The sequence below is a fragment of the Amblyomma mixtum genome, chromosome 3 (assembly GCF_055824585.1).
Source record: "Amblyomma mixtum isolate Tamu chromosome 3, ASM5582458v1, whole genome shotgun sequence".
NCBI lineage: Eukaryota > Metazoa > Arthropoda > Arachnida > Ixodida > Ixodidae > Amblyomma > Amblyomma mixtum.
In genome coordinates, this window is record NC_143014.1 from 225,121,944 (window position 1) to 225,137,435 (window position 15,492).

At 49.5% G+C, this 15,492-nt stretch overlaps 1 protein-coding gene and 1 non-coding gene across 2 annotated transcripts in view; both read right to left on the bottom strand.

Annotated features, from left to right (window-relative positions):
• Positions 1 to 15,492, bottom strand: part of LOC149353843 (uncharacterized) — a 615,886-nt gene that overhangs the window by 311,911 nt on the left and 288,483 nt on the right. The gene's annotated exons all lie outside the window — the stretch shown is intronic.
• Positions 9,539 to 9,727, bottom strand: LOC149353861 (U2 spliceosomal RNA). Its single transcript, XR_016291949.1, has one exon. It is a non-coding gene; the product is annotated as a U2 spliceosomal RNA (small nuclear RNA).

A 15,492-nucleotide genomic window follows, 5' to 3' on the forward strand; every position in this document is an offset into this window, starting at 1 on the left:
TGTCACGTGGTGCCTGGTACGCGGGCCAAAGAACGATCTGTCGAGGGAATCAGCTTGTTGGGCACCCCGCTCAGGCGACGTGCTCGCTTGTGGCTAGGTGTAAAGGAGGACGCTCACCCCGTGTACCTCTCTTTGGTCTTGGGAATCCCGCACTGTATAAGAAAGGGCAGCCGGAAAAAATGTCCCCAGAAAAAAACATCCCAATTTGCGAAGTAGGAGAAAATGTCCCCAAACGGGTGACATCAAACGTATGCATGTACGGCTCGCATGAGGCGGATACAAGTTGTTTGCCAGTGGAACAAGTCACTGACGCTAAATGCAATGGCATGGTTAGAGCAACGCAAATGTGGCGTTGGTATATCACTCTACGTTTGGAAGGTTTGCAACAAAACACATGATGAGAAGGACATCTCAATCGCAAATATTGTGGACTGCAGAAAGCAAGTGTAAAAAATATATCTATCATCAAATCATAACGACGGCCCAAACGTTTCTTGTTGGGCATCGTGTTTCTAGGCACGAGGGCTGCACGTGTCCTCTACACTATCACCGAGCTATCACATGCCGCCCACGCAATATTTAGGGGGTGGCAGTTTGCACCTGGCTGGGAGCAGCTTCACACTTCCACTAGCTCTTGCAAGGTAAGTGTACGACTTAGGAGACGTGATCCAACGATATGCAGAGCGCTAAAAGTTGGACACTTGTCTAATAAAGAGGGCAATTTTCTGTCAGGTGGGTTCTGGAAGAAATTTTTTTCCTCACTTAGGGACATTTTTTCCTAGACGGTGCTTCCTCAGGTGACCTTCTTTCCAGGGATCTTTCTTCCAGGGATGCATGTTCCAGGGACGTTTCTTCCTACACCCATAAGAAAGAGTAGTACTGTCGCCGCGAGCCCTCCACCCACGTAAAGGGACTGAAAGAACAACTAGAAAAGTAGGACATAATGCCCCCAGTGGGTGCAATATATGCTACATAGAAATGCTTTGTATCTGCTAAAAAGTTGAGCAGCACAATGTAAATAAAAACATTGAATAAATGAACAATAATATTTAAATCCTTAAACATGTGAGAACGGTTTAGTTGCAGTCATAAATCCAAAAAGGTTGCTACATTGTATGAAAGGAGGATAAAACAATCAGTGCACCATGATACGAATGAAAATAGGCTTCTCTCTTTCATACAAACAAAAAAAAAACACTGTTAATGAAGCACTACCATTCTATGCTCTTTGTCGTGCGTGCGTGCGTGTGACGAAATTCATTACATACACAAGCCAAGAGAGCTTTCTGGCATGCAGACTCGGGCACGGGTCTTTTGGAGCAGGGTTTCTGGTGCAGGGGTATTTGCACGCGGGATTATGGCGCAGGGCAAACGCTGCTGGGCCTTTAGCAGCGCACGGCTGGAGTGCCCTGGCGGGGCTAACAACGCGGGGCTTTTGCGACGGGGGATTTTGCACTCGGGGCAATCGTGCTACAACCGACCTGCCCGCTCCTGCTGTCCCTTCCACGCCGTTTCCCCGTGGTGCCGCGACCCGGCCGCGAGCTGCCACACGTCGCAGGTACCAGCTATGGCGCTCACGTGGACCGGTTCCCGCTCCTAGCGGTTGTTGGCACACCAGCAGCAGAGGCAGCAGTAGTAGACGACGCCACCGGCATACCTCAGCAAAATCGAGTGCTCACTCAAAAAAGTTCAGTCGGCATACGGGCTCGCTCAAACTCATGACTAGAGACCGGATTTTAGGCTTCGTAGGCGCACCATTTTTACATATGAGCACGAATTAGGCGTTGGCAATATGTTTAATACTCTTTTTATAGTGCCTATAAATGCCTATTTTGGGTGTCAGTGCCTATAAATGCCTATTTCCGACATCGGTGCCTAAAGATACCCTATTTTACGGAAAAGGGGCCTGAAATACGCTGAAATACGCGAGGCATAAATTTGAGTCAATCAACCTGGAGATGGTGCTTGTCTGCTACTGCTTCCATAGCTTTAACAATGATTTCTAGATGGATGATGTTTATTTTACCATGGATCCTCGTGTATGTACGTAGGCCCGTGCAGAACTATGATTCTTTTCGGCATATTCCGCATCAAGCAGCACTATGTGTAACATTTTCTAGCATCTCGTATTTATGGTTTCCAGACCCTTCTAATGGCAAGCACCATTTGATAGTCACGTGGCTCCAGACACGTGAAGCCAAAAACTATAGAACACTGTTTACACAAATGACAACATATTTGTTAATGTTGAAGCATCGTGTATGCTTGCAATAAATAAGTTTAATTCCTGTGTGAGCGACGACTGAACTCATTTGTCAAGTGCTTTGAATCGGCAATGTTTCTATCAATTTCTAAATACATCGCCTCCTGTTAAGGTGTTCGTTGTTTCTACTTTTGTACACGACAAGGGAATTGCTTGTTTCGAGGTATACCAAAGCGTTTTAAAAGGGTTGGTAACCGTCCCTTTTGCTCTGCTGAAGCATGTGTATTGTACGAAAAGTTGCGCGACAGCCTTAAAAAAAATGGCTTCTAATGTTCGCACCTTGCTTAAGGTCCCAAATTATTCCTGCTGTATTTTTGTTTTATCTTACGGGAGATATTGCGCGCTGAAGTTCAGAACTGTGTGCACATTTGATAAAGTTTATAGTGCCTATTTTTCTCCGTTAGTTGCCTAAAATGCAGTTTTAGCCGCGCCTAAAAAGTGATTTTTAGTGCCTAAAAATCCGGCCTCTACTCATGACTCACAGAGACACGGGCTCACTCATGGACTCAATCTCATTTAGGCTCACTACTCATTAGGGCACACTCCGGTTCACGAGTCATCAGCGGGGTCAACACATAACGAATCAGGACTCAGCTCACTCGCTCATTTGAATTCACGAGTCATGGACAGCTTAATATTCTAATTCAATTTAGCCTGACTAATCGAAGCGAAGCAGCCAAGCTGACCCATCGAGGGCGAAAAATTAGTGGTTTTTTGAAGAAAGCAAAAGGCACAGTAACTGTCTCATTTCTCAGTGGAGACCTCAACAGCGCCGTGAAGGAAGGGAGGAAGGTGGGAGAAATAAGAAAGAGGAGAAGGGAGCGTAGCGAAGGGCTCAGGAAAAACTTTCGACCACCTGGGGATCTTGTGGCGAAAAACAGCGCTAAGACGATACACGGGAGAGAAGTGACACGTGTTTGTAGCGAGAGCTACGTTGGCCACAGTTTCGCCGTTTCGCGTACCTCCAACAGGTGCAGTTCTGCTCATGCGCGAGGAGCCGAGTGACATCACTACGCGTGCCGCAGCCTCGCCGGCTGTCCGCAAGCACGGCGCGCGCTTATTGATAGAGCCGCGGGGTTATAGCCCCTTGTCATGGAGGAGGAGAGTCGGGCCGCTGCCGAGCGGCGCTGGAGACTGGAGAACCTCAACTCGTCCGACCCCGAGGTTGCGGCCTGGCGGCTGGCCGCCGAAAACAGCAAGAACGAACGGCGCAAGGCGAAGCGAGAGGCTGAGACGCCGCAGCAGAGAGGAGAGCCTGGCCGAGAGACGGCGTCGGGACGCGGAGCGGCGTGCCCTGGCCTCGCAGGAACGCGATGCGGCGATGGGGGACGACGTGAAGGGCCGCCGTGTAACCGATAACGTGATTAGGCTGAATGAAAGTGCGAGTAAATGCTGCACACTTTGCTGCATAACAAAATGTCTCGTCTTTAATGTAGCCACAATTAGACGTAACGAGGGGGGGACTAAAGATAAACAATTATACGTAAACGGGGGACGAAACTAAAGCTAAACGACAAGGTGTAACCAAGTTAAACCTGTACCTCTCGCTACGTATATCCTGGCATAGCTGAGCTAAGCCACTGCCAATGTTTTCGCCGCAAGATCATACACCAACCAGCCCAACTTTTCACCTTGTTAAAGCACATAGGATATTTCACGAACTTTAACGTGTACAGACATAGCACAGCACACGGGCGCCTTTTGGGTTTCGCCTCCATCGAAACGCAGCCGCCGCGGTCAGGTTCGAACTCGGGTACTCCGGCAGGGCCACGGAGATAGAAGGCTCTCCGTGGGCAGGGCGAAGGCGTCCCGCGTGCTCGGAGGCGTAGGACAGCCGCGAGGAGGAGGACGCGCCACCTCTCCTGTCAGCCTGCTCCTTCCCCTCTCCTCTTCTCCGGAGAGGGAGAGAACCGGAAAGACCTTGACAGAGCTCGCAGCAGACGACAGCGTGTCTGCAGCGAGAGACAAACTGGGTCGACCGTCCCCGTCCTCCCCCGGGCAGGGAAACCCCTTCCTGGGGCTATCGACCGCGCAGTCACCGGCCATCGCCGCGCCGGTGACGTCGGCGCCCCTTACGCGCGCTCTCTCGTCACGCCCGTCCTGGCACTTGCTGCCGTGGCGCCGCCAGAACGGAGCAACACAAGGAGGTTATATTAAAACTTCTGGAGTGGAGGGTCGCTCGAAAAGTGAAGCCAGCGCTCACTGACGCGGCGCCATGTTGCCAGGGGCAGAAAACAGCCAGAACGCGTAGCGTCCGCCGTATAGCTTAGTGGCTCCGTGGTGTTTTGTTGCGGTTGTGCTAGTGCACTGTTTCTTCAACGGACAGCAAGCGACGGCATCGTCAATGGTAGGGTCGTGCGTCGCATTTGGATGTACGAATCGCGTCAAGGCGCAGGGAATAACGTTTCATTTGTATTTGCGCAGCAGTGTACTATGCTTGGTCGATCGCACCCTACCGCCCCCGACACCATACTGCATGTGCACGAACACAACTGTGCAGATTACATAGCGCTTTTGAAGCGAAAAGCTTCACTAGGCTAGTCAACACCGAGGCTAGCGTAGCGTGGGCCCCGTGAGAAAAAAGCGCAGGTGCGCATGCGCGAACTGCGTAATGTCACGGTGGACACCGGAACCGCGCGCTGTAAGGACCTTAAGGAAAATGAAATGAAAATTGCTTTTAAAGAAAGCAAATGCCTGTCTCTCATATCTTGGTGTACACCCGAGAGGAATGCACGCCACAGTACATGTCTCTAAAGCAACCTTCTAAGACAGCACCGCATTCACTACACGCGCGGCTCCTCCTCCGCCTTGCCGCATCTTTTCGCTTCGAGATGTCTTCTCCAAGCCACAATCTTAACAGAACCCGTACATTTATGCCCACATCTACCCCGATCTCGTAGACCCTACCTGCAAACACTGCGGTAGCACTGCCACCCTCGATCATATGCTATGGGACTGCCCGGAGGATCCTCCTCCGGAAGCTCTTATAGAAGCTCCCTCGCCAGACGCCTGGGAAGAAGTGCTGCGCAGCTCGGACCCCGCCGTCCAGGCAGGAGCCATCGAGCGCGCCGAAGAGGTCGCCGCCAGCTATCAGCTAACGGCCACCTGACCCTTCTGCTAAGCGTCCAGGAACCCTTCTTTTCCGACAATAAAGTTCTCTCTCTCTCTTTCGCTTCGAGATATCCAGGCTTGACCTTAGCTAAGCCACAGCCAATTTTTAAGCACTTTATTTTGCTGGAATGGAGCGTATACCGAGCCATGTTATCATGTTTCCCATTAGATAACCATATTTACAACATGTCCAAGAAAATTGCACAACTCTATCTGAAGGTGAGAATTCATCACATTGCTAAGAGATGTACCGAGGAAATTGCAAAGAGAAGGTGCGCACTCTCTTGTCCAGACTAATTATCTTTAAGAATCAGTGACTCTGGTGCATATATGCATTACTCAATGCAGTACCAGGTTCAGATAGTCGGCATTGCTCTTCTTGCTCTTTATGTGCCAGTTTTTGTTTCCGTAACTTGCTGCTTTTCATATTTGCCTTTCTACCTTAATTTGCCATGGAACCCTGTAATAGAATGAATAAACCCTGATTAAAGTAAAGCACGGTTTTGTTGTTCATGTTCAAAACAACCTTTCGGCTTAAATTGAAACACAAACTGCATACACAGCTTTATATGGCACCATGAAGCAGTTCTAATATTCATAAATTAAACTGCTGGGCCAAATGGTGTCAGGTACTGGTGATCTGGTCTATGTACGGCAGATCTTAATCCAGGCAGCAATGACAGTCTGCTCAGCCATTGCAGTTGCTTTCGTTTCTTTCCGCATGTTTTAGATATTCGAGAACCCTACCATGTATTACAGAGCTGTAAACGCTTAACTGTCCTTCCCAGTAAAGAGTATGTTCGTCAGTTAGTTTTCCGTCCTATCACTGCTAATGTTTCATTGCATGATTAGCTGAAACGACATGCTTTACGCGATTTGTTGAGAAAATTATCAGCTTTCCAAGGCAGCGACAGTTAACAGGAGAAATCGCCTACCAGAGCCTTTCAGGCAAATTCACGCGAAAAGCGGTGAGATTATACAAGCGAATTTAGTGCCCTTAGAAGCAACATCCCTACCAGAAGATGTTTCTCACTTAATCTTGCGGCTGAAGCGAAAAAAAAAAATCGCAAAATTAGTCGTTCTCTGCTGGCGCGCATTTAACCACGGCCTGTTTTCGCCCCTGGCAAGATGGCCGCCGGTCGGTCTGGCTGGCTTCACCTGTTTCTGCATGCATGCATAGGGGGAGCAACAGCGGTCTCGCGTCGTCTGCTACGGGCAGGGGCGCACCTTCGCCCCCTGCCCCCTCGCACGCTTCCAGCGCGGCGGATGGCAGCTGCGAGATCGTCTCATGGTGTCGGGCCACGAAGAGGGCTCAGCAATGGTGACAAGCTGTTCTAAAACGCGCTCCTGCTACAGTGGCTGCGGTCCATGTTCGAGAACCTGGCGGGCGTCATCCTGTTCAGGACAGCCGGGCGTAGCGCGGCCATCAGCAAAAAACAAGAATGGGAGCTTGCTCAGGAGCTCCTACCGTGATAGCGGTGCGTGTGAACACACGCTGTTCGCCACCACGGCCATCGGCAGTGCCTCGTCTTTGGGGTGGACGGCCGGCGCTCTGCTGCGCAGTCCTTGGCCGCCGCGTTGTTGCGCGTCCCTGTTGTGTCGGCATCGTTGTCTGGCAGCACACTCTCTCACAGATTTGCGGCGCTGACGCCTCTAGCTGCTGTCTGCCGCCAGTGAGTCCAAATGGGCCGCGAGTCGAAATAAGCGAGTCCAGACGGGTCGTGGATTATAACGAGAGGCTGATCCTGGATGAGTCGGGAGTCTAAGTGAGTCCAAATGAGTTCTGAGCCTAAATGAGTGTTGTTGCCTAAATGTGAGCCTAAATGAGAGCAAGGTTCCGGGCTAGTTGGTAATGCATTTAAAAGGAAGAAACAGCGCGAAGAAACACGGCCACACGGAGAAACGACGCGCACACGAGCGCTCGTTTGTCGTTTCTTCGTGTGGCCGTGTTCCTTTGCGCGGTTTATTCCTTATAAATGCATTAGCAACTAGCCCGGAACCTTGCTCTCCTAGGGTTAATCTAACTTTTACGAGTAAGCCTGAGACAGTATACTCATGACGCTGCCAAGGTATAGTCTGTGCCCGCGCTCGGAGCATCACGTGTGCCTCACTCGCTATGACAGTTCGCCCGGGCGCACGGAATTGTCCACGTACGAGAGCGGACTGGATGCCCTTCTCTAGGCCTGCGGCTCACCACCTAGGCCGCAGCAATAGCAGCAGTGCTGCCAACCTCCGGCGCCGCTTCTCCCCAAATTTGCCACAAAAATTCTCTAGATTTCCCTAGACACGAAAAATAGCGTTCAATTGTGAAAAAAAAAAATGCATATTTCTGCGTAGTTCAGTAGCAAGTTTTATCATGCACCTACATTATTACTAGACGTTGATAAGCAAACTAGCTGTAAATTTGAATTGAAGGATATAAAATGAAGAACGTCTAAATGAAGCTACAAGCTATACCGTAAAGAGATCTTTGAAAATTACAAATTAAAGGCTCTATACCGTGTATGTGTTTTTTTTTTTTCACTGTACGTAAACACGCGTCGGCATGTGGAATTAACTGAATTTTTTTCACCCAAGTTCTGTCCGTTTCGGCTTCAGCCGAAGGATACCACGTGCAAAATCACTGGAGGTGGCTTGAGGAGTGTACGGAAACTCGGATATAAAAGCTGCCAGTCCATTTGCTGCGATTGCTCTGGAGGGTGGCCGACGAAACAGTTCCAGTGAATTAAAACATTGAAGCAGTTTGTCACACCTTTTGTACGCCTCATGTGACCTCAACTCACTTTGTTCTTCGTGGTAGAAGTGGGAATTATAGTTTTGGGGCGTCTAATGTCCCAAAGCGACCCAGGCTATGAGGGATGAAATAGTGAAGAGCTCCGGAAATTTCGACCACCTTCTTACTTTCTTCAACGCGCACTGACATCGCACAGTACACGTGCCTCTAGAATTTCGCCTCCATCGAAATTCGACCGCCGAGGCCGGGATCGAAACCTCGATCGTATTTCGGGTCAGCAGCCGAGCACCGTAACCACTGAGCCACCGTGGCAGCAGAACTGGGAATTGTTCCTCTAGTTAGACTATAGCTAAGGTTTCCAACAATGCACTGATCCTTTCTAAAAAAAAAAAAATGACGCCCTTGTTCTTTCCTAGTTATCAAAATAAACATGCAGATATGCTTACTACACAGGAAATTTACGTCGTGCAGCGAGCTCCAAAGACAGCGTGAGGAAAGGGCTGCGCGTGTTGAGGGAAGGAAGCGGTACGCCAGATCACAGCAGCGGGTGCCACTGAGCCTCGTCAGGGACCATACATGGCCGATTAGGTCCGTGTAAAGGCTGGTTGGCATGCAAACGACTGATAATTGAGCAGCGCAGTGCTGTGAGAAATTTGTAACTAATTGGAACATCGCTGCACTGACTGCTGGAGCCGCCGCGATGGCTCTAAACAGCTTTTGCGCCGCAGCACACAGCGTTTTCACTTGCATGCGAAACAGGCTTTACTCGAGCGCAGTCAGTTGCAGAGAAAAAACAACGAAAAGCTTTTTTTACTGTCTTCCCAATTTCAGAGAAAGAAAAAAAAAACTCTCCGAGCAAATGAAATTTTCCTAGATTACCCTAAACGACGTCCAAATTCTCTAGAGCTAGGGAAAAATCTCTATAAAATAGGGTCGGCAGCATTGAGTGTCCACCTCCACAAAAACCATGTTTTCGCACAATCCTAAACAGCCCGCCATTTTTATTATCATTCCTGATGACAACATCGGTGGTTTCCTGAACAACGACACCAGTTTCGGTTACGGCTACGGCGCTCAGCTGCTGACCCGAAAGACGCGCGTCCGAACCCGGCCGCGGCGGCTGAATTTCGATGAAGGCGAATTCCAGAGGCCCGTGTACTGTGCGATGTCAGAGCATGTTAAAGAACCCCAGGTGGTCGAAATTTCCGGAGCCCTTCACTACGGCGTCCCTCATAGCCTGAGTTGCTTTGGGACGTTAAACCCCAATAAACCAAACCAATTGACCATAAATGACTCCCGCCATCATAAAAGTACTTAAGGAGCGCAATGAAAATCGGTGTCTTCGAACTCCTACATCGTAGTTGAGATAGGATGAACGACTACTTAGCATAGGAATATTTCTGACTTGATCACAATATTGCCCTCCGGAAGGGGCATGGGCCGTACCCGACTGCACTGCAATGTCAGGACAACCCGCGGCACAGCAGGAGCAAGCTCCATCGCTACGCCTTTGTGCAAAAATTTCTCAATGTCAACGACCCCAGGAGGGTCATATCAGATATTAAGCTGATAAGAACAGACTCCCACGCATGATCTTAGCCAAACGGCCGAGAAGCGATAACCTAGAATTCGTCTCCGACCCAGACCTCCAACCTGACCCGCAAAGTAGTGCCAGGTACGCGCACAGTCTAAAAGAAAAAGGAGTATCACCAACCTTCACTAATGCAGCATCATACATCTTGTCAAAAGTAGCGAGCTAGCCTCAACGTATCTGTTATTTCCACTACTAACGCGAAGACGCCGTGATCTCCGCGGAGACTGACTTATTAGTGGCGGCACCTGGTCGCAGCAAAGGAAACTATTCTGCCACTTATACCCTAGTCACACGGGCTGTGTAACCGCGGTTATGCTTAACCGCGGTTACCGAACTTAACTGCGCTTATCTCGAATCACGGTTCGCCGTTGTCACACGGCTCGCCACTGTTCTGGGTTACAGTGCAACAGACGAGTGAAGCGGCGTTTCAGAACGAAGGAACAGTTGCAAATATCTTGCAATACTGTGTCCCGAGTGCCGTCCGACGGCGCCGTCCGGTGCCAGCAGCGCCTCCCGCAAGCTTCCCGTGCCAGACCAACATCTCGTCGGCGGATCCCTAGCGCGAGCGTCGGAAAACCTTGCTAAACTTTACTGTTCTCGTAATTAATGAGGCCTGTGTTAAGGGAATGTCAAAAATGAATCCTCCTTGAGAGTCGCTGACCTGTACCGAGTTGTTGGTAGGAGTAATAACTGCGATACAATATAGTTTTATGCTCACAGCCGCGTAGCAGCTGCCGCCGCTGCAGCGCGGCTGACCCGATCCGCTTGCACGCCATCTCCGCTGCTAAGGCGTCGCTGAAATCGATCGTACATCTTTCTTTTCATATGAGACAATGAGGTTGTCAGTAAGGCAGTGCCACGAGTAGACCATTCGCTATAGCGCTGGTAAATGCAAAAGCGCAGTCCGCTGTGGCTTCGATGCTAAACAAATTAGGCCTAGCGACGACTGTGGAGTAGCACACCAGAGCGCAGTCGTCCGCTGCGCTCGCGGGCTGCACCATTGCGGTAAGCTCGCGGAATACGGGGCTGCGAGCGTTGCGAACTTGTCGCCTACTTTAATGATTCAGCAGGGTCCGGACATTTTTTAACGTCGCGGAGGTAGAATGCGTAGCTTGAGCGCTGAAGTACGTTGCTGAACCGCACCAGCTCGTACGCTTTTCGCACTCGGACGCCTACGGGCACTTTCCGTCCGCAGACGCCGCCATTTTCTCGGTTAACGACGCAAACCGAGGTCACCAAGCTCGTTTAGTGATAACCGTAGATAGCGGCGTAACCGTGGTTTGGTCCGCTGTGTGAGCAGCAGTAACCACGGTTACTGCGCCCGTGTGACAAGGGTATTAGTCGCTCTCCTGACGACACCACTCGGAAACCTGGCCATGGGTAACTTAGGACGAGCACAAGGTCATTACTAGCGCTCCCTCTAGGATAGCCCTGCAAGGTCTATCCTTTGCTTTGTAAGGGGGCCCTCCCTACACGGAGAGGGTTCCCAAGTGCCATGTAGGGGGCTCCGCCAGCGGTAAAAATTTTCCACCACCACCAGAGGTAATTTATCCGGTGTTTAAAATTCACTGCCATGCTACTCTGCATGGGAAAGGGAATTTGGGAGACAAAGACGGAAGGAGAGCGGTGCAGAAAAGCTAAAATAAAAGAAATAGAAAAGGGGAGAAGATGAAATGCGGCCACTAAATGCGTACTATGGTGCGTCGGCGAGTAATGATGTAACGTATGTAATGATGAAGGCCGTAGTCCAAAAAATGGGCTAACAAAGTTGACTGCGTGAAGAATGAGTGAGAATAACATGCAAGGTGAAATTATAGCTTTTCGAGATGTCCAATCTCATTTAGATATGCAAACAAAAAATCCATTGCATGCCTCTGCTGTCTAGGGCAGGCTAAGGGGCCTAAAGCACTGTTCATTGTCAGAGGCACTAGCTTCTCCCCAGTGCCTCCCCAGAATGACTGACTCTTGGTACAACCTAGAGCCCAAACCCAAGAAAACTGCTAGGAACTGCAACCAGAGGCGGCCAGTGGCCACCAGCAGCATTAGGCCGGTCAACCGAAACGAACCTGTGATCACTGCACGCCGGGAACGCTACGCCGCATCTAGGCCTCGCGTTAGGCCTAACGCACACCACCCTGCAGTGATATTTCATTCGGGGAAATTTTCCTTCGAAAAAATCGTGCAGCAAAAGTGGGCGAAAAGGGACCCGTTTACCGCGTTTCAGGGAATTTCAAGGACCAAAATTTTCTCACATTTTTTCAAGCTCCTGCAGGAAAAATGGGGCCTGAAATAGCGAATTTCGGGTCTAATGACGAGGATTTTCGGCTACGTCGTAGAACATCACAGCGGCCCGGGCATGCACGCCTCTCTCAAAACACTACGATGAACAGCTGAAGAGCGGACGAGTTCCCGCACGCCACGCCGGAACACAGTCTGCAGCCTGCGCACGGAAGAGAATCTCAAGCTTCTGAAGGACTCACCGTACTGCACAGTGATCACTCGACCGAAGGAAAGAAAGGACACCATTATTTCCTCCAGCTCGAATCGCCAAACTGCAGCACAGCCTCGCGCAAGATTAAGAGCTCACGTGGCTTATAGCAGTGCATATGGGTTGTCCCAGCTAAAATGAACCAAGATTTAAAAAAAAGCAAAGCGTTTTTCTACAGTAAAGTTAATGTTGTTAAACTCCATCTCACAAGCCGTTTACAGCGCTCTGTACACTGTAGCGACCTTAGCCAATCAGAATGGCGTGTGCTGAAAAACGTGTTCCTCCTAGGCTGCTGACCCGAAAGGCACGGGTTCGATCCCGGCTACGGGGGACCCATTTCGATGGAGGCGAAATGCATAGAGGCGAAATGCACTGTGCGATGTCAGTGCACGTTAAACAGCCCCACGTGGTCGGAATTTCCGGAGCCTTTCACAACGGCGTCCCTCATACCGTGTTGCTTTGGGACGTTAAACCCCAGTAATATAGGCTACGAAATCTGGATGCATCGAGCGTCGAAAGCATGCAGGCAAAGCAACCCCTCCAGTGCACGTAACTAGTCGAAAAAGCCAAATTTTGTAGAGCCACAGAGTCAAGGGTACTCGAGTTTTCGAAATTCTAAAAACTGGTGCGGCTATTACTAACGACAGGCTACAAATCTCTAATTGCAACTAGGCGCCTGACTCCATTAGATGAAAAATAATGACTAAAAATTAGTTATCCTGCTTACTGATTAAGACGATTCACCGGCTTTATCGTGTCCGCCAACACTGGTAATACTATGCCGCAAAGGACATATCTTTTTTCTCCGAAGAGCCTATTTTGGAAGTGTCCGCTTAAACACCCGGTATTAAAAACCCTCGACCGTTCACCACCCAGAGAAGCTTCGTCGTTTCCGTGGGTGCAGAGAAGCACATAAGAGGTTTCCGCTATTTATTTAAAGCACCCGCCGCGGTGGATCAGTGGTAATGACTCTCGGCTGCTGATGCGAAAGACGCGAGTTCGATATCCCGGCAGAGACGGTTGAATTTCGATGGAGGCGAAATTCTAGAGGTCCATATACTGTGACATGTCAGTGCATTTTAAAGAACCGCAGGTGGTCGAAATTTCCGGAGCACTTCACTAGGCATCCCTCATGGATTGAGTCGCTTTCGGACGTTAAACACCCATAAACCAAACCAAACCATTTATTTAAAGAGTCCAAAACACTCACGTAGACTACAAACACGCCCAGTTTTCGACTTTTCCTTGTACTTCATTTGCCTGTAAATATTAGCCTTCCATTACTCATGCTTCTTTTTCTTGATCTACACCTTCAGAAAATTCTGCGCGTTCTCTAATTTCTGCTTCCGCAGATCTACACCAGAACGCTGACCGGCAAAAGAAAATATGTATAATTCCTCTGCTTTGAATAATAAGGCAAAATAGTTTCCTAAACAACTAAGACTTTTCTAGCTTCACTTGTGCAACACGCTAACAAGCAATACAATTCTTTAATTTCTGGGGGAAAGAAAAAACAAGGAAAGAGTGCACTGAGAGATCCAAGGTCGAAAAGAGCAGCTTGACTGGAGCGAGGAAGCCCTGACGTCAAGTGAGGGCATGTAAGGAATGCTGCACAGTATTATTATTGCTTAGGGCAAAGCTTTTTGGGTTTGGTTACTGCTTCTTGCGAAGTTAAAAAAAGAATGTGCAAAATCATAAGCACGTATACAGTCGTCCGCACGTTTGTCTAGCTGCTCTGTAAATCGCACATTGGTATTCCAAAATCAAGTATGTTTAAGCGGCTTCACATGAGGGCAAGCATGTATTGCCTTCAGAACCTAATACCTGCTCCAGAATCTCGCTTCCTATTTCGCGACAGGGCGGTGTTTAAGCGCTCTAAACAGCCGTGCTGAGGACTTAAAACGAAGTAGTCAAGGTATAAAATATGTGAGAACAGTGGAGGAATGGTCAGAACATACGGCTGCCCATCTCATGGCGTTCTTGGTTTGAGTCGAGCGCCATATTCCTCGTCGCCTTTAAGTGCCAAGAAAAGCACGAAAATGTGAAAGGTGCAGCTGATATCAACAAGGGGGCCACTTTTGTAGCAACTTCACCATTGACGTCAGTGACATTCGTGAATGGTGGGCTTCAAAAAAATAACTTGTCTGTCCTCATTTGACGTCACCGGGGCCGGATAATATAAAGTTAACGCGATGGCCAACAGCCGGGCGAAGCAGCAAACAGCGAGTAGCGTTCCGAGAACGCGATGACCCGGATAGCCCCGACAAGGAAGCGTGCATCAAAGACCGCACCAGAATCCGCACGTATGACACAGAACGCGCTTCACTCCAACTGTACTTTCCGCGAGCTCTAACCCAGAGCCAAATGTCGCTGCGACGATGTCTATGCGGAAAAGGAGGCGCACTCTGACGTGAAACGCAGCGTAGTTCCGCACCAGTCCGCATCAGGGCAGCGAAGCGGCGCTGCCGTCAGCAGACTGGCATGGAGCGGTGCGCGTCGTCTGCTACAGTGGCTGCGTGCGCCGCGCGCACCCGATGCAGTTATGCCCGTCAGCTGACTGGCGAGCTATGCTCAAAGTTATCTCTTCACAATGAAACCTTCCGTGGAAACAAGTAACTGAGATCATATTTCGGTGAGACTACGTAAAAAAACTTTATACACCATATTTATGGCGTACGTGCCCTGACATCCTGTACCGAAAATACCTGAACAATACTTCTGCTACAACAATACTTCTAGCAACAACTGAAACAACAACAAAACATTTCATAGAGAAATTCAGCTAAAGCAGAGCTGGAACCGTTGCGACGCGGTCACAGAAGTAAAGCAGGCAGAACCACTCATTTATACATGCCGACAATCTGCTTGTATACAGGTCGGGCGCGGTCGTCAAAAGTGCACGTTCATTGTTGGGCAAGTCGGTCGTACAAGGGACTGCACTACACAAACATGGACATGAAGAGCAGAAGGACAAGCGACGAGATATTTCTTAAGGTTTTTAGATACCTAGACTGCGCCTGTCCTTGGGCTTTTTCATTTCCAGAGAGAGAGCGATTAATTCAGAAACAAAAGATAAAAGAACCCACGTAGTAAACTGTTCATTTCCGAGTTCTGTAAGCAACCGCACAGGAGGAAGCGGTGTTGCTTCCGCTCGAGCTAGGGGAGGCGTGCCTACTTTTCTTAGGCTCAGAAGTATACCTCACCCTGCCGAGGTAAAGGGAATTTGCACTTCGATGTGCTGTACAGAAATATTCACACCTTCATCTCATTCCTATAGAAGACAAGCGCTACTTGAGGGTGCC